Genomic DNA, 20,159 nt, shown 5'->3' on the forward strand with positions numbered 1-20,159 from the left:
ATGAAGTGAATATGAAAAAATTTGATTGTGCACATGCTATTTGAAGTTTATATGGAAATTACTATGGAAAAGGCAAACCTTTTGTGATGGGATAATTTGTAATTAGTGATAACAATGTCTAAATCATGCTGAGATGATCATTCAATTGGGGCCCAGATAGCCGTAGCGGTAAACGCGCAGCTATTCAGCAAGACCAAGCTGAGTGTCGTGGGTTCGAATCCCACCAGTCGAGGATCTTTTCGGGTTGGAAATTTTCTCGACTTCTCAGGGCATAGAGTATCTTCGTACCTGCCACACGCGTTATTCGCATGCAAAAATGGTCATTGGCATAGTAAGCTCTCAGTTAATAACTGTGGAAGTGCTCATAAGAACACTAAGCTGAGAAACAGGCTTTGTCCCAGTGGGGACGTAATGCCAGGAAGAAGAAGAAGATGATCATTCAATTACTTTCAGAGCAACACTGCTTTTTTGCTGTAGAACATAGTAGCCTGGATTATTTCGATCTATTCTTCCCGGCAAGAGCACCACTGTTGCCTGCCGAACAGTTGATGAAGCATGCTACATGGCAACCAACTTTATGATGATGAATAACAGTTTATCCTGACTTCCAATTTCCAATCAATAAGTGGTCTTCGGTAAAGTTGTAGCTGGGAGAATTTAACTTTAAATGATTTTTTACACTTTTCCATTAAATATTATGACGAAGAGATAGATGGCTGAACACAAAAGATTGGCGTTTTCCATAGTAATCTCCATATAAACATCAAATGGCGTGTGTACGGTCTAATTCCTTCCGAATCACTTCAAACTTTGGGACGATGCTTCTTCTTCTTGAAATTAACGTCCTCACTGGGACAAAGCCTGCTTCTCAGCGTAGTGTTATTTATGAGCACTTCCATAGTGATTAACTGAGAGCTTTCTTTGCCTAAGTTGCCATTTTCGCATTCGTATATCGTGTGGCAGGTACTAGAGATGGGCGACTCACTCGTGAATCGTTCAAAAGAATCGACTCTCAAAAATGAGTGAACGAATCACGATTCTTTTCAAAAGAGTCGCGATTCTCTAGCCTTGCAATATTTGGAAGGGAGTTTAAAAACTAACCTGTACAACATTTTTGAATTGGATTTATCGTAATCAAGAGTACTAGACATGTATAAATGTATTGGAGTTGCTTCATACATAAAAATGATATCATTCATCATAAATATGACGTTATGTTTTTTTTTCTGTTCATGATTTATTTTTTATTTTTTTAAATGAGTCACTGAATCGATCAAAAGAGTCGATTCACTTTTGTGAGTGAGTCACCCACGATTCGCTCCCAAAATTGGACCAATTTGCCCATCTCTAGCAGGTACCGTTTTGACTCATATTCCGAACACTTAAGGCCGACAGTGACAGTGCATCTGATTGGCTTAAATTAGCTGATATTTGCGTAAATTTTAATTTCTCCGCAAAGTCTTACTGTTAGCTGTTGAGCGTACCAATAATAATGTTGATTTAATTAGTTTTAGTATTGTTTTTACGTAAAAGTGTGGAACAACATTTTGATTCAAATGCCGAACACTGTGTTAATTCTGTCTCATCTTCCGAACACTTTGATTCAAATTCCGAACAGCACGAATAAATCGTATTTAAATTAATAATTTCGCAAATAAATTTATCTGAGCTTGTTCTACTGGTCTCAAACTAGAGAATCATCACTACTCCTGCGATATAAATTCTATTGGAGACGTTAAAATTGAACTGCAATTGACTGCCATTTCCATGTTATTTGGTGACATATTTCAGCGAAACATTTCAACAAAATTGCCATACAAAAACCGAGTGTTCGGAATATGAGTCTGTTCGGAATTTGAGACAAAACGGTACGATTATACTATATGCCCAGGGAAGTCAAGGAAATTTCCTTTACGAAAAGATCCTGGACCGACCGGGAATTGAACCCAGATACCTTCAGCATGGCTTTGCTTTGTAGCCGTGGACTCAAACCGCTCGGCTAAGGAAGGGACGATGCTATTTACCATAATTATAATCGCTTAAGCATAGGGGAGCTAAAATTTCAAAATTTGCATCACTCTAATGTATCATGGGACTCTCCCGGTGAAAAAACTTCAAGATTGATGTATCACATGATACGGATTGCAATTATCGGATTGTCAGGAGTTCCGGAATGGGCTCCAGATAATCCCGGAAATACTTGAGAATTACCTTATGTTGCAGGAAATTACTCAGTTTGTGTCATATGTATTATACTCCCTGCGAAAAAACTTGAAGATTGATGTGCCACATGATCGGATTGAGGTACTTTCTTAGGATTCCGGAATTGGCTCCAGGACATTCCGGAAGTTCGTGTCGATGGCCCTATGTTGCAACCAATTACTCAATATGCATTGTATTATACTTCCAGTGGAAACTCTTCAAGATTGATGGGTCGCATGATATGGATTGCAATTATCGGATAGAAGTAATTTTCCGAAATGGGCTCCAGATTATCCCTGCAATACATGAAAATTACCTCATTTCGCAAGAAAGTACTCAATATGTGTCATATTATACTTATATAGGATCCCGGAATTGTCTTCATGATATTCCGGAAGTATTTGTAGTTGATCCTATGTTGCTCAATAACTCAATATGCTTTGTTTTATACAACAGGAGGAACATTTTGATGTGATGCGTCGCAAGATATATTTTGTACTGATCACATTTTGGTCAACCAATTGATGTCCCAAGAACCAGTTCCAGAGAAACCGGATCTGGCCAGAATGGTGCCAAATGAGATGAAACAGTCGAAGAATGCTAATGGTTTATGATTCAGTAACAAACACTGTAGATTTGTTTGATCCGCGCACAATAATTATGAACTCCACGGGACATCCGTATAAATTCGAAACAAATCGTTCGATTTGCCAGTACAGTTTATGAAACTTGAATAGACTGAATGAGCCGAAAAATTGGAAATCGTGAGTACGATATAAAAATTTGTAGATCTAGTTAAATTCTACAACTTTGCTGAAGATAGCATGCCGTTAACTTTAAAATCTTGTGAGTTACAAGCGAATTATGAGTTTTTTAAGTGTATTTTTGTTCATATGCGCAAAAACATTATCGTTTCTGTCCTTTGAAACCGAAGTTTTTGAAACACAAGTGAAATTTTTCAATTGACAAAAATTACATTCTCACAGTTTTTGCAGCAAAAGTTGCCTATTGTATGGCCTTTCTAATACCACTAAAAGAAAAATTTTATCGAACCAACTCCATGAGTTATGGGCATCTAAATATTGCATAGTTTTCACTTAAATTTGCTTATAACTTCAAAATCACAAGAGTAACAAACTTGCGATGTAAAGCAAAAATGTGTATCTTCACTTCCTCTGCAACTCTTCTGAAGTCCACATTCACGTAAAACTGAAAATAAAAAAGTTAGATCAAAATAACTGATTTGTTGGGTCCACCCTAATTCAAAACTTCCAAAATCAATTTACTTAGCTCAAATGAAGAGTTAGATCAAAAGTGTCATCGACAAAGTTGTTCAAAATAACATATTCTAAAAGTTTGCACAAGAGCGCAGCCACAAATTTCATCAAACAAAAACAGTTTGAGTCAAATTGTTAACTTTAATGAGGGCCACCCTATTCAACATTTTTCTTAAAATATGCAAAACTCAATTACGAATAACTTCTCTGAAGACATCGAACGTCTAAAATCGACGAGAACAGAGAAAACACTTTTTTCCGGCTAAATTGTCGATTTGGTCCATTGTGCTATGGCTAATGTCTACGATCCCTATGGTAAAAATTTAAAAATATTTAAAATGGGGTTTTTGTGTAATTTAAAATTTTAGTCTTATTCATAAATTTACCATGATAAAAAATGAAATGGGTTTCCTGTGTATATTTTTCTTGTTGCCTAAACGGTTCACTAACTTCTCAATAGAATATTTTTCTCTAAAATCAACAGTTTTGGAACTATAATTGTATTTCATGCAAAAACTCATAGGCTGCTTTAAAAAAATAGTCTTGAGTTAAAATGATTGATTTATCTATGGAAAACACTTATTCTACCATACCGAAAACATGTGACTATAGTGTTCTTCACTTATATTTTTTTACCTTTATTCAAGAGATTTTCAGCCCTGGGCTAGTTCTCATCTTAGGACCAACAGTCCCGAAGGAAGTCGCCAGTACAACCTTTTTGTCATAAGTGACTCTTTCGGGGATGGGATTAGATCTCACGTCCTCGGCGGGAGAGACGTGTGGTCTAACTCCTACACCAGGTTCGTCTCCACGGGTTGGGTGACAAAACGTCGAAAGACAAAATGTCGAATACAAGGGGATTGATCACCTGTTTGGTGCACATCAAATGTACATTGATTTGCACCAAATGCATTTTTTCGTGATTCACATAAACTTAGCCCTGATGTTGAAAACCACATTATGTTAGGGTTTCGTTCTACTTCGTCGTAAGCGCTATTATTCATCGTATCAAACTTAAGATGTTCCACTACGGCGGATATTCTAACTTACCTGCAACATAGATTCATTTTCCTAGTGTATTTTTGTGAAAACTGTCATGATTTTTACACTTGTACACCAAAAATGCAATAAAACTATTGTATTTTGTTGAATAACTTCAGTTCAATTATCCACTTTGCACTTTTTTCACGATTTGAGAGAAACGCTTAACGATCGACACCAGTCACACCACTTTATGGTACAAGTGTCTTCCCGCCCCTCTGTGTGACTTACTTCGCCAGGCACTTATTTTCACTATGGAAAACCTTCGTACTTCTTCACAGAAGGATTTCATTTCAATCACACGCCGTAAAAGTTCTATAATTCGCAAAATTTCATGAAATTTCCTCAACGACCGCGTAAAATTGAGAATGTAAACAAAGTTCAATCCGTCGTTCTGAGATAAAAAAAAGCTTGTGCGCATCAATGTGTGTGCGATGCTCGACGTAAAAATACGGTTCCTTTGCTGCACTGTGAGCAAATAACACAATTGTACGGTCAAAAGTAATTGTGTTCATATGTTTGGGCTGAATTTTGATGACGAACAATGAATTTGAAATGAAATTAGTATATTCAATCATGCTGAAGAAATGGAGCAATCCCGACGAATCGCAAACGATTGAGATAAACCGAAAACAAAAGCATCACGGAGTGCAGAGAGAACCAATCCGCTCTTGAATGGGAGACACGAAAGAACGCATTTGCCACTCAATCACTGAAAGCATTCAGGGGACTGTACGGATTTCACGCTCACTGAATCATTCCGCCGTGTGTATTATGCATCCGGTAGAAATCAAGACTAACATTAATTTGAAATTATTATTTTCTCGGGCCCCGAACAAGAAATCGCTAGAATGCAGCGCCACACTATAAACCTGATTTCAAAATGTCGCGAGTTGAGGCGCGTCGCGAGTCACTCTGGCGCGATCCGGTTTGGTGGCGGTGCGACAATATCTCCAGTCAGTTGCTCGGCAAACAAGTAGAAAACGCATTGGAAATTGAAATACTTTGGAGAAAGGGAAATTTAAATCTTGACTGCGTGCGGAGATGAGCGAGGGAAACGCAGAAATCGAGTGAATGTTTCCCATGCTTGATTGCTACTAGAACAGTCGGTATTTCTTTGCCAGAAAGCATTACGCTATAAAATGGCTCGGTAATAGTTGACTGAGACAGTGTCGTTCGACTGACAACGCGAATGAGGTGATAGATCTTTGTTTTCCAAATTGTTTGAAGCCTCACGTTTCTGAAATTGTATTAGTGTGAACAGATAATATTTACAGTTGCGGATCACGTATATTTTACGTAGATGATTGGCGAACTAGAACATAGCAATGAATGAGATCTGGAACATTTCAACAGCATATGGAGTCGCTGTTTGGAACATAAAACTTTCTAGCTTCTATGCAACCATCCTCTGAGAGGTTCTCCAGTGGTCCATATTGAAGGACCATGCTTTTTTAAGACCTTATTTTATAATACAGATCGATTGTTTGGAAATGAAGCTAACAAAACGATCATTTTTCTCTGATATGACTTGAGCCTTGCTAATTACAAAAAGATTCGAAAAGTATAACTTTAAATTGAGAACTCTGGAAGTGATAATTCCTCTGGATGGTCAATGCTTTTCATGATTTATGCAGCAGGTAGCATCCACAATAGTAAATTAAGTATGGACGAAGTTGACACTTAAACAACAATCATCAAACCTGGATTCTAACATTCAAGCAAACCATGAGTTTAGAGAGCAATTGTCATCACACTATCTTTTGAAATAACAAAATAATTCGAAAATTTATCTTTTTAAAGGGATGGTTTAGGTCTTTTCCTGCGTTTTAACCATCAAACAAATGAGTCTCATGAAACCGAAATCGTCCGATAACTTCTTTACTTTAAAAGATAGAGAATTGTTATGTTCAACAAAAACACGCGTTTTAAGATACTAAACAAACTTGTAGAAGACATCAAAATTTTCAAAAATATTAGTATTAAGTAATAGACAAAAATGATTTTAAAAGAGTTTTTTATACAAGTTTATGCACATTTTGTTAAAAATTTCATATCTCTCTTAGGAGATATTCTACATTTCTCATGTCTACTACCAAGTTGTTGGATATCTTGAAACACGTGTTCTTGCTGAATATCGCTTCTTTCAATCTCTTAAAGTTAAGCAGTTATTGGTCGATTTCGGTTCCTTTAGTTATTTCATGAAATACCTTTTGAGCATTGAAAGTATCATGATTAATAACTCTTGTTTAACATATGAAGCTTGAATATTGTGTCAAATGAAGCAAACAGATCGCATACAAGAAGGTAACCTTGCATGGAACTTGGCTAAAATTTCCAACAGCCAGTATTAAAAAAAACTAGACGTGCTATAATATTTTTGAAAACGGCAATGGAATCAGAAGTCCTAAATAAAGTGAATAGCGGTATTTCTGTGCTTGAGACAATTACTTGGCATCTTTATGGGCTAGTGGCGCAACAAATTGTTCCAAACAAATATATATAGGATATATATTGCAAGTATATTACAACGGTTGGTCATCGGAACTAAACTTAAAAACAGTTTGTCCATAACGGCATTTTTTTCGATACTATTTCTCACTACAACGGGTTGAAGTTAATACTAAAGCATAAGAAGGTTATTGAGTGCAAAAAATAATTTTGACCGTGATTGACCCAAGTTACTCCAGTGTACGTCATCATGTTTTGGGCCGGAATAGATGGTTGCTGTGTACTCGGAGGGTAGAGCAGGGCTCGTTTTCCTGGATAACTTGAGATGCTTCATTTATGCGGTTCTTGTAACTGGGCGTCGGCACTGATTCTATGTAGATGGATCAAGTGAGGTTTCGAATTCCGGCAAATTTCCGGGGTTTTGCACAGCTGGGAAAAGTTTATATTTTGTTGTTTTTCTGGGTACCAATTTTGATTTTGTGCAACAACCCAAAAATTAAATCTAATCAAACTTTATGCTTCTCGGTTTTCTTTACAGGTAACGTTGGCGCTATTTGGAAAGCTTTGCTTTCGGCATTTTTGGTATGTAGATATGAGAGATAGGAAATCATTATCTTCATTCTCCCGAAACTGTAGGTTAGACCTGTTCACTTTTTCTAAGGTACCCTTGCCACATCAAATTCTGAACTTATTTATTAAAACAAGTTATCTGTCAAAAAATGGGCCAATTTGGTAAAGTTTTAGAGGTGTATCAAATCGATTTTGTGGTTTTTTGGACTTTTTCTCCGAAATGCGTTCTTGAAACCCAGAAATATCAATAAAAATGATTCGAAAAATACCGTTAGCCTTTTGCTAACACAATAGTCTATCACTTTGCCGAAGACACTAGGGTGTTTTGACCGCTTCTTCATTATGCTTTTAACTTGATTAGTATAAAAATCTCGAAAAAGGCAATATATTTTTCCAGTTTGCCATATAAATTCCGATAAAAATCTTATTATATTTTGAATCCAATTCAACTATCTATTTGATCTGCGGGTTACGAACATATCGTTCATACATCATTTTCATGTGAGAATTGAATTTCACTTCGAAATAACAGAAAGTGTATCACTCTATACTCTAAAATCTCATAGGGTTGCCAACACAAATACACTCTATGAAAACCTCAGTTACCCATGATTTAGATGTCATGTCTTTGGACCCTACAGTCCATCGCCATCGGCTCAAAATAGAGTTGATGGTAAGGTTTGGGTCTAAGGATCAGAAGATCCACGGTTCAAGTGCAAGGAATAATCTTTTTTTCATAATCAACAGTAATCTTATCATCACAGTAGCTTATCATCACCCCCCATCGTAAAGATTTTTGTATGAATATTCTACAAGTTTTGTATGAGCCGTAATATCATGAAGTCACCCACGACCCCTTTTCAGCGTCATGGAATTTGTGAATAAGCCCGTGCAATTAGATCATTGATGCGATGCTTGATAGAATATAACTATTAGCTTTATTTAGGTTTTTTAGTACGATGTTGGTTTAGTCTTCAAAGACTGGAAGACTCATTAGAGCTCTAGTTCTCAAGGCTGTTGCTACGCTGATTTAACTTGAGTCATCACTTGTAGTTGCCTTTATATATTAAAAGGTAGATCTTCCTGTAACGTGCTTTTTAAGAATGGTGCTGTATTAAGGAACAAAAGATTTCATCCCGTGTGAGTGAAATTTGAACATGCAAATGTTTCAAATCAGGTCAAATAGTTACAAATCTTAGCTTGGTGTAAAAATAAAGAAAAAAAGATTATCCCTTGTACTTGAACCTTGAATCTTCTGATCTTCAGGCCCAAACCTTACCATCAACTCCATTTCGAGCCGATGGCGATGGACTGTAGGGTCCAAAGACATGACATCTAAATCATGGGTAACTGAGGTTTTCATAGAGTGTATTTGTGTTGGCAACCCTATGAGATTTTAGGGTATAGAGTGATACACTATCAATTATTTCGCAGTGAAAATCAATTCTCACATGAAAATGATGTATGAACGATATGTTCGTACCACTTAGATCAAATAGATAGTCGAATTGGACACAAAATATAATAAGATTTTTATTGGAATTTATATGACAAACTGGAAAAATATATTGCTTTTTTCGAGATTTTTTGACTAATTTCGTTAAAAGCATAATGAAGAAGCGGTCAAAACACCCTAGTGTATTCGGCAAAGTGATAGACTATTGCGTTAGCAAAAGGCTAGTAGTATTTTCGAATCATTTTCAATGATATTTCTAGGTTTCTGGAACGCATTTCGGGGAAAAAGCTCAAAAACCACAAAAACGATTTGATACACCTCTAAGACTTTACCAAATTGGCTCATTTTTGGACAGATAACTTGTTTTGATAAATAAGTTCAGAATTCAATGTGGCACAGAGAGTCGGATAACTTTTTTCAAAAAGTGAACAGGTCTACTGTAGGTGTTTCTGTTGAAACACAGCTTGGTAAATATACTTTCATAGCTGTTATGAATGTTATGATTCTCAATCCTATCAGCTCCACTTTCAATTATTTTCAAGCCGACTGGAATATATATATATGAAACATATATTGACCCTAATCTTGATGTTTACATTTCTTTACGAACAAAACTTGATATTGAAATACATTTTTGAAAAAAAAAACCCAGAAGCCAATACCGGCATTGAAAGAGGAAAACAAATTTTTACTAACCAATTGCGAAAAAGCTCAAAAACTTGCTATGCAGTTTGAAAGTGCGCACAATTTTAATTTAGGACTTACTAGTCCAATTGATAATCAAGTTACTCAGGACTTCGAAAGTATTCTCAATCAAGAAAACGTTTTCGAAAATGCCTGGGAGACTGATTTGGAAAACGTGAGAACAATTATTAAACAATTCAAAAATATGAAAGCTGCTGGCGATGATGAAATTTTCTACATCCTCATCAAGAAACTTCCAGAAAGTAGCTTATCATTCTTAGTTGATATATCTAACAAATGTTTTCAGTTGGCATATTTTCCTGCCAAATGGAAAAATGCTAAGGTTGTTACAATTTTAAAACCAAACAAAAATCCTGCAGAAGCTTCTAGCTATCATCCAATCAGTTTGCTTTCCTTCATCAGTAAACTTTTTGAAAAGGTCATTTTGAACAGAATGATGGTTCACATCAAAGAAAATTCAATGTTTGCCAATGAACAATTCGGATTCTGCCATGAACATTCGTGAGCAAGTCAGTTACAAGTTCACTTAGCTTCAAAAATTTAGCTTTATTTGCTGTCAAATAAGAGTACTTTCGTTTTCAATGTCAATCTTCAAAAGTCATTCTGGCTAAAGCATTCATAAATTGATTACCCTTCTCTTCGCTTCTTCCACTATACATTGAATATTTGTTATATAACACCACCGAGACGTGCCCTATCACCCAATTAGACAACATATACCGGTGCCACCCGTGCGACCTTCCCGTTTGCACGTTTTCCATTTAAATCAATTCACCTTATCCCACTCCAAATCGGTATAATCTCGAAAGACAATCATAAAATATTGTATTTAGCACGGACATCGGTCTCCTTGAGTCCGGAGCCCAGCGCAGCGCAGTCCCTCGTCACTACTGAGCACGTGTCCAGATAAGCGGTCCCTAGGCGACTGCTCGTTATCATCGCTACGAAAGTGATTCCAGCGGATGCCAAAGCTTCGATAAAGTCCCCTTTCTGTTGGTAGCCTGGCACCATTTTCGGAATGTCCACTTCTGCCTGTCACCAACGTCGTCCTTGTTGTCATTCGAAAAGCTCAATATTCCCAACTGGTACGCGACAGTATCAACAAACATTTCAGTCTCTTGTTAGTCCATTTCTCTTTTTCTGCACACAAAACACCCCCGTCAAAATTTGCCTTTTATCTCGCCGTCGACTACTGGTGGTGGCAGCGATCCAAGACCACCCACTCGACTGCCGGATTCGAACTGGGGACCGATGTTTAGCTAACGATAAGAAATTATTCATACAGCGACAGTGGATAGGGGTATGTGATATACATATTATATATTTTGATACATGAAATTTCAGCCTATCCAGTTATAGAAATTGTATATGAGGATTCTAGTCAGTTCCTTCAAGACTGGATTACACAAGCACTTCTACGAGGAATGATTACCGAATTTTCCAAGGCATTGAAAAACATATAGAAAAATCCGACAGAAAATACCCCATTAGCAAATTTTTATCGATTCCCGTAGTATTTTTAGGATATTTCGTTACCGAGTAAATTGCAATTTTCATGGATTTTTTTTTCAGAAACTCCTAAATCTTCTTGATCTTGGAATTACGTCCACACTGGGACAGAGCCGGCTTCTCAGCTTAGTGTTCAATGACCAATTTTACGGTTATTAACTGAGAGCTTTCTTGCCAAAGTTGCCATTTTTGCATTGGTATAACGTGTGGCAGATACGATGATACTCTATGCCCAGGGAAGTCAAGGAAATTTCCATTACGAAAAGATCATGGACCGGCCGGAAATCGAACCCTGACACTTTCAGTATGGCTTTGCATTGTAGCCGCGGACTCTAACCACTCGGCTAAAGAAGACCCCAAACTTCTCAATGTATTTCTTAAAATTGAATGCTTTAAGAACACAGTGCAAGAGTTCTATAAATGTTTGTAGCAGAGATGCCTTGAATTATTTTTTTAATGGAATTCCTTCTGGAATTATACTGACCCAAATTTTGCATAAACTTCACCAAAGACTTTTATGACGAATTTCTCTTAGCCTGAGTACTCTTTCACGGATTTATCAAGAAATTCCTCCAAAATGTGACAATGAGTTTCACAGCAGCTCTTTTTGGAATCCTCTTAAGTATAATATGGGAGAATACTTCTAGAATTTTTTCTAGTTTTCTACACAAAATTTTTACAGAATTCTTCGAAAACTCATTGAAAAATTCCTTCTAGAAATACTTCTGAAATTCTTTAAAGTACTCCTCCAAGGATTTTTAAAGAGTTTTTTATGAAGATGATGGCAGTACGCGGGACGTCGATCGTTGCGGGGCCCCCGTTTTTGTGGCATCGTTGTATCACATGCTTTTGCTATCGCTGTTGTCAGCCCTACCGCATCCAAGTTCAGGGCATCGCTGTCGTTGCGAAGTGCCTCAACGAAGAGATCTTTGTCGAAAGCCTTCGTGTTCCACTGCCGGTCGCCAATTGTGTTCCTCTGTATTGCTGCAGTGTTTCGTTGACCAATCCTGTAGCGAATCGCCTGTTGATCGCTATGGGTGTACTTTTCGCTTAGCCTCCAGTGAAGAAGTACAAAATGTTATTTCAATGATCGACTCCCATCCGTTTTTCCTTAATGTGCTAACGGTGTCTTCGTTACGTCTAGCTTTACTAGAGCCTCCAGTAGGTTGTAATCTCTGGTATTGGTAACTCCACTCCACGGACCATGCATTGAAATCACCTGCAATCAGCACTGGTTTTCGACCAACTAGCTATTCGGTTATCTCCTCCAACATCCGACTAAATTCTTCGAGTGTCCATCTTGGAAGCGCGTAGCAGTTGTAAAAGTAGATTCCGTCGGTTTTGGCGATCACGAATCCCGCGTTTGAGCTGGCAACCACTTCCTGGATAAGAAACCTACCCGTCACTTGCCACTGCGCCTGTGCTATCCACCACACAATTGGCGTTATTGAGTGGTACTCGATACGGTTCAGCTATTACACTGCGGAACACGTTTTTGTCTCCAGCACCAAAATACCGTTATTCACTTAATTAAGGATTGCTGAATCCATTGCCGTTTTCAGAAATATCATAGCACGTCTAGTTTTTGAGATATTGGCTGTTGAAAATGCAAAAAATGACTATTTCAGCCAACTTGCATGCAAGTTTGCCAGCTTGTAAGGTAATATATTGGCTTAATTTGCCACAGAATTCAAACTTTATGTGTATAACAAGACTTATCATCAAAGTTTGTATTACTTTCGATACGGAAAAGTTATTTTTTGATGGTTTAGAGAATTGTTGTATTTTGCCATATAGAAGAAACGAAGAATTTTGTATGGAGACTGCAAGCATGTTGAAAAAATCGGTTTAATCGAAATTTAATCGCGCAGTTTCAATCAAATTATGTCTGAAATGAAAGTTCATGTTCTATTTCGCATGTTTGGTGGATTAGATTACAAAAAAGTATGATAAATTGTACTTTAAATTTCATGTAAACATTAATAAAACCAGTGTTTTATACAACTTTGGTGACCTGTAGCTAAAAATTGTGACGTGCTGGAACATTTCTGAGAATGGCACCAGATTCAGCAACCCCAAATCTACTAGAGACACATAATTTGATCCTTGAGACACGCAAACATGTCATTTTTGTTACGCTGTGTTATCGCAACGTCACACTTAGTTTCTGTTGTCGACTGCCATAACTGTTGCTGTGCGGTGTGGCAGTGATTCAGTTTAATCTGCGTTACCTCCATTACTGTTGGGCTGCGATCGCCTTTTGGACATACGGCAATTGAAGCTGCCCATCGAATGGGTGTTCCCTTCCTCTGGTGTGCAGAGCAAGCACCTTGGTCGATTCTTACAGTCTTTCCTAAAGTGACGCCTTTCTCCACATTTCCGGCACAGTTTGGTTCTGTCCCTGAACTTTACAGCTCGCCGCCGGGTGTCCAAAGTCCATGCACTTGAAGCATCTCATCGATTGTCTATCTGCTCGTGTGACGAGTCTCAGTGTGCATATCGAGCAGCCAATTCTCATCTTGCCTTTCTCCACCAGTTGGATTGCCGTGTCAACTGGTAGTCCAATAGTCGCTAACAGTGTGCCATCGTACGAATTTCTCAGACGGATTAACATGTCCTCCTCTCGAAGGCTGTATAGCTTACAGAGCTCTTCACTCACCTAGTCCAGATATCTGCACTCAACAATTGCACCCTGAGTAAGTGCTCTTACGTCCGCCTCGTTCGCCAAAGATTTCGTGCCTAGTTCCTGATAGGCCGTGCTCTTGATCACTGGGTCGCTCATTAGCTCAAACAACATCTCCCCTTTCTGGCTGCGTTGCGTTCTAACCACGTTTTCTCCAACGTCCTTCAGACTCGGATCGTGCTTAACTTTTCGAAGGATATCTGCGTACGTTGTTTGGTTGTTTGTCTTAACAAGTATGGCATCCCCTTTTGACTACTCACGCTGCGAACGTCTCTTAGCTTTCTTCTTCCCATCTTTTTTCTTGTCCACCTCCTCTTTCTGTATCTTTCTTTTATCTTTGACATTGCCTTGTTCGTTGCGTTGCTTTTTTTGGAACTTCTTCTTCTCCTGGTGACTCTGTCACGCTTCTTTGTAGGTTTGTCACCTCGTACCTTCGGGGTCCTAAGCTTGTCAGTCGCTGCTTGCTCCGTAACCTTTTCCAGTGCCTTTTCGGCAAGCTATGCTCTAATCCTCAGCGCTTTCTGCTTGTTCATGGCAGCGTTGACAGAGGATTTGATGCTCGTCAGCTTGTTCTTGATCGCGATATGTACATTGTGCCGGTCCTTGAAGTATTCTTCTAAAGATTTCTGCTTAAAATTTCTTAAGAATACTTCGATAATTTATTTAGAAACTCCTTCTAGACAAACTGCAGAAATCCTTTCAAGTAGTCCTTCAAGGATTCTTCCAGGATAATATCCTTTACAGATATAAAAGTCTGGAAATCTCCATTTGAAGAGGATTTCATATTCTTAATGCATCTTTTGAGTAACTATGGAAACATTTTAGAACTTTTTCCGAGGGCTATCACAGAATTATTTTTTCTACAAGTCAATGCCTGATGCAATAACATCATATCACTCAAAAGCCTTCTATTTTACTTCCTTTTTTAAGGAATACCAACAAGTTTTCGAGTTCTCTATAACAATTTTCGATGAACGTTTAAAGAGTTCTCAAGAGAACTCCAGGGACAATTCATAGATAACATTTTTATGGAATCTTAAAGATTTTCCTGGAGAAATTTTCTGCAGGAATCGCTGTAAGTTTACTACCTTGAGTTCATAAATAGATACCTGAAGTAATTTCCTGAATAATCCGAGAAGAGATGCTCAAAAAATATATAGGGGATATTCCTGAACAATTTCCAATTAACGAATGCATACTGCAAACTTCTTTAAAGAAATTTAAAAGCAATTTCTAGGGAGATTTTTAGGATAATGTTCAATTCCTATATAAAACAAATTACAGACAAACCTCCATGAGTCTATGATGAAGGGACCATCGAGTCATAGAACAGAAAAAAATTGAAAACCTGTTTTGAGGGACCATTTCGTTTTGAGTTTGATTCCATGTGTCAACATCAAGTCAATGAACATCGATTCATGAAGGTTTAACTGTACCTTAGGGAAATTTTTTGGAGCAATTTATTATTTCTGTCTAAGCAAAGCTTCCAGGTTCCTTTGAAATTCCTGATCAAATCCTTGGAAATTTCCTTTATTTATTTCTGGACGAACCTTTCGATAATATAAGAAGTTTATGGTGAAATTCGGCAAATTTTACTGTTTTACCGAGATCCGCACAGCCGAGCGGTCAGCAACTGAATTTTAAATGATATATCAGCATGGGGCCTTCCTCAGCCGAGTGGTTAGAGTCCGCGGCTACAAAGCAACGCCATGCTGAAGGTGTCTGGATTCGATTCCCGGTCGGTCCAGGATCTTTTCGTAATGGAAATTTCCTTGACTTCCCTGGGCATAAAGTATCATCGTACCTGTCAAACGATATATGAATGCAAAAATGGCAACTTTGGCAAAGAAAGCTCTCAGGTAATAACTATGGAAGTGCTCATAAGAACACTAAGCTGAGAAGTCGGCTCTGTCCCAGTGGGGACGTTAATGTCAAGAGGAAGAAAAATATATCAGTAAAAAATCGTGTTTGTTTACAGCAGCACCTTTGGATGCCGCTGACGTCAAACGTCACTTTTGCCGAGATGTCAGCAAACGAACTTTAACCGAGATTTGCACATCCGAGATCGGCATGCTGATTTCTCTTTAAAAAATTCATAACGTTATTGCTAGTATCCAATGATGCATTCCTTTTTTGTGTGTTTCGAAAAAAAGAAACCCGCCGCAATATTTTCAATTTCACGTAATGAATCGAAATTGCAAAATTGAAGTTTCATCCTGAATTATTTCGAAGAATTCCGCGAAATTTCGTTTCGAAGCATTCCAGATGAAATCGTATAAAACATCGCATACCCTCAACAACGAAAGCGTGGCTCTATGCTGGGAGCCTCGAATCGAACGAAATTCTAAAGAGGATCGGAATAGGCCCGCAGTACTGTTACTCCTTTATTTAGAAAAGGTCTCACGTTTTCGGAAAGCAATCGTTTTCAGTGGACAAAGCCTTTCGCTTTGGCAGTCAGGCAGTCGAGCACAAAATCAACAGTGCAATGAACAGAGCGACCAAACTGGGACAAATTAAGGGTCAAATTTAGCAGTAGTGGAGCTCCATCCAACGTAGCGGACTTCAACAGCGAGATGATGAGGACGTTGTTTGCCGTCGTTAAGGTCTGCAGCAACCGAATCGGTGCTAGAGTTCTTGGAGACGAGTGCGAGCTTCCGTTTTACGACCCAATTAAAGCGCTCTAGTGGAGTGGTTCGATATCGTAGCCGGTTCTTTATAGTAATTTCGATAAAGTTTGATAATCGTAAAGTGGCTGCCGTAACCGGAGCAAAATTTATGGCGATTTGTTTAACAACCTTTCCACGCCACCATATTAGTAATCCGTTGGGTTCGGTGGAGTCTCTGAGTGCAGTCTTTGATAGTTGGTTGAACGTGGAAAATGGATGGTGTAAAGCACGTGCTAAAACTTTGTGATTTGTAAAAGTTTAGGTATAGAGAAGCAAAGTTATCTACGAAACAGTTTTGAGAACTACTACAATATGGATATCATAATCCATGGTTTAGCGAGATGCAGATGCTTTTTCTATTAGTAATTATGTCTCCAGTGAGACTGGACCTTTCTCAGCTTCCACAGCTCCCACCGGTCGAGGATCTTTTTGAAAAGGAAATTTTCTCGAATTCCCACTGCAAACCTTCCACACAAGCATATATACATGCAAAAATGATCAAGCTGAGAAGCAGGCTCTATCCCAGTTGGGACGTAAGGCCAGAAAAAATAATTATGGATACATCAAGTTGGTTAAGAAATTAAAGGTCGAAAATAATTTGCTTGGTGGGAATTTTTCCCTTCTTAGAAAAAATCGCTGAAAGTCGAAAACTAATTAATTCCTTTATGTCACGATTTGAAAACAAATCAACAGAATCGAATGATTTTCTGCCGGTTTCGTCTCCTCTTCCGTCGTAGCTGGACAATGTTAACGCAAATAGACAAGATTTTTCCATCTAAGACCACTAGTCGCAATATAAGAAATGATTTTGTGACTCAAATATAACCACAATTTTGGTGCTTTTAAAAATATTTTTCACTAGTTTTCACCAATCCAATGCGAATTCAAAAAATTGCTTCCTTGCAATCATCTTGTATTTTAGTTTTTCAACGCATTTTTGCCATGTTTTCCGATTTTCAGACAGTTTACGTGATTTTTCGGTAAAACATTGTGTTTATTTGCAACATATTCGTAAAAAAAGAGCAACTACAGGGTAAAGATAAACAGATTCCTTTTGTTGGACCAAATAAATGTATGAATGACACAAAATTATGTTACAAAATAGTACCCTAATAATATAATTAATGTTTCCAGCAATTACATTTAAAATGAGTATTGAAATATCGGATGTTTGAATGTGATTTACAGATACCGCAATAATAGGCAAACAGCTATTTTGACTGTCCTATTATTGCGGTATATGCTTTTTCTCAAAAATATAGAACTTTTATTCAAAATTCAATATCTATCATGTGACTACATCCATACTGAACTGACATACCCACTGCATATAATTGTTTTGGTTCTTAACTTAAAAATTCACGCTTATGAAAACCCGTCCGTAAATAGAGGGACTGGTTAAAAATATAGGCTTTATTGATGCATCATTTAAAACTGTTCTTCCATCGATCAAAATCGTTTAATTTTCAAAGCATTTATCTGGCACAGCTTGGAAACACTATAAACTTCCATCATCATCATTAATATCCATAGAAAATAGAGTTTTCGATTAATAATGAGTGTTTAATTCTAATACCGCAATAATAGGGAATACCGCAATAATGGGCAAATTACCCTATAAAATAATTTACAAGCATAATCTTTCTAGACAGTTAAACGTTTACGGATATTTGGGCCCATGCGTATCATACGACTCCATTGGAATTTCTTATGGCATAACCCAGGAGATTACTACGGGAATTTCTCTGTTTAAAATTTCTAATGAAGCTAAAACTTCACAAATGTTACATCGCATTACATGTGACAAAATGACTTCCATTACTTTCTCTTCATTATTCTATTTGGTGGTCAGTAGAAAAAATTGGGGGCGGAAAAATTGAAGGAGCTTTTCCCGAGGCTAACAAAGCAACCTACACTCTTAAGGTACAAAACAAGCGGCAATGGACCAATGCACGCATTCACTCGTTGACGTTTGAGCGGTGCCGTGTTATTTACGTGACCATGGCAGCTAGTGAATACGGCACCGCTCAAACGTCAAATTATTGAACTCGTGCATTGGTCCATTCGACCAGCTGCTCGTCATGAAAAAATTAAAGGACGGAACAGTTACCATGATGAATCAAAATCCAGACGGTACCAATATCCGGACACTCGGGCAATATTCATTAATTAAAGAAAAAATTAAATGTTATTCTGCCATTTATTAATCATATCAACTATTTATGATACTTCTGACCATTTTACAGTTTGTTTCAATCTAGTTAACATTGCCAAATAATTCATAGAATGGAAATAAGTTACGCTGCTCCGGCTGGACGTCATTTCTCCGCAGCGCAAGATTATTCAGTAGTAGTGTTGACAAGTGCACGTCGAATGTGTATGTGTGAATAATGTGTCTAATATTCGTTATTAGTGAAGTGATTTCAACTCAAATAGACTCGAAACGATAGTTTTACTATTTGCTCATATTACAGTCGTGGAATATGGCCCAAGTAACACCGAAAACATCTTTTCGAATAACAGATAGCAGATATTGTCATATAAGTGTTCAAATGGTGAAATCATTACTTCTTGTGCTATATAAAAGCTATAAAATAGCTATCGGAAAACAAATCACCTTAAAACAGTTAATCCAAAAGTGACGACCGGCTCTGGTTAATTTAACGCTCTACAAACATATATATAACTTTATAATGACAAACAAAATCAATCGGTTTGATAATATCAACGGTAAGGGTATAAAACACTCAGAAACTGCTAAAAACAGAACGAAAACCCTTCAAAGAGTGAAAGAGATGTGGTCGCAAGGAGTACAGCGAATAGGCAAAATAGAAATGTTTCACGGTGAACTCAAATTCTGCCAGCTTCGTTTGCCTCTTCTACTTGGATTGGATGTTTTAGAGATATAATTTATGAATTTTGCTACATCTGCCTAGAAAAATATACGCCAAAAGCGTCACTTCCCGATTATTTTAGCGCCGTGATTGGCACATCACATAGTTCCGAGCGTATTGTATACAACGGGCACCTGTTTGTTACCGGAATCAACATAATTTCAAACTTGCGCTTGTAGCTGGAAACACAATATCCCAATGATAAATTTTTCACTAGTATTTAATAATATAAAGCTACTTTTTCCTTTGTAAATTTGAGCTCTCGATTTGTGCACATTGAAGAATGGTAAGCTAATCCCAAGCACCATTCATTAAATCCCTGTGCAACTACGATTGCTCTTGTCAATCACGGAGTAGCAACTACGAATTGTGCGGTCATCTATGCTCATGCTCATGCTCATAAAGCAACTTTTTTCCTCTATGTGGGCTACAATCATTGTAGTCGATATGCCTCAAATTTATGAATACTGTCTGAATAAAAAATACTACAGCGCGAGTTATGTCCGTCACCATTACTGCAAATTTTACAATGTTGACATTCGTAAACCGATGTTTAACGTTTGACAGATGAAAATCTATCCACTTAGCAATAAGCCATATTTAAGTTATTTTGGTGATACAACTACTATCGAAAAAACAAAAACAAAAGGATTTTTTAGAGTATGTTGAAAATATGTTCTCAAGATGTATTTTAAACGTCATTAG

At 37.5% G+C, this 20,159-nt stretch overlaps 1 protein-coding gene across 3 annotated transcripts in view; it reads left to right on the forward strand.

Annotated features, from left to right (window-relative positions):
• Window positions 1-20,159, forward strand: part of LOC5571839 (zwei Ig domain protein zig-8) — a 372,596-nt gene that overhangs the window by 127,272 nt on the left and 225,165 nt on the right. The window contains exon 1 of one of the 3 annotated variants that reach the window (XM_021841481.1): window positions 7,492-7,553. The exons of the other annotated variants lie outside the window; for them this stretch is intronic. The gene's annotated coding sequence lies outside the window, so the exon portion shown is untranslated. Of the gene's footprint in view, window positions 1-7,491; window positions 7,554-20,159 lie in introns of those variants that run through there. 3 annotated transcript variants of the gene reach the window in all.

This window comes from Aedes aegypti, chromosome 2, assembly GCF_002204515.2.
Source record: "Aedes aegypti strain LVP_AGWG chromosome 2, AaegL5.0 Primary Assembly, whole genome shotgun sequence".
In the NCBI taxonomy this organism is placed as follows: Eukaryota; Metazoa; Arthropoda; class Insecta; order Diptera; family Culicidae; genus Aedes; species Aedes aegypti.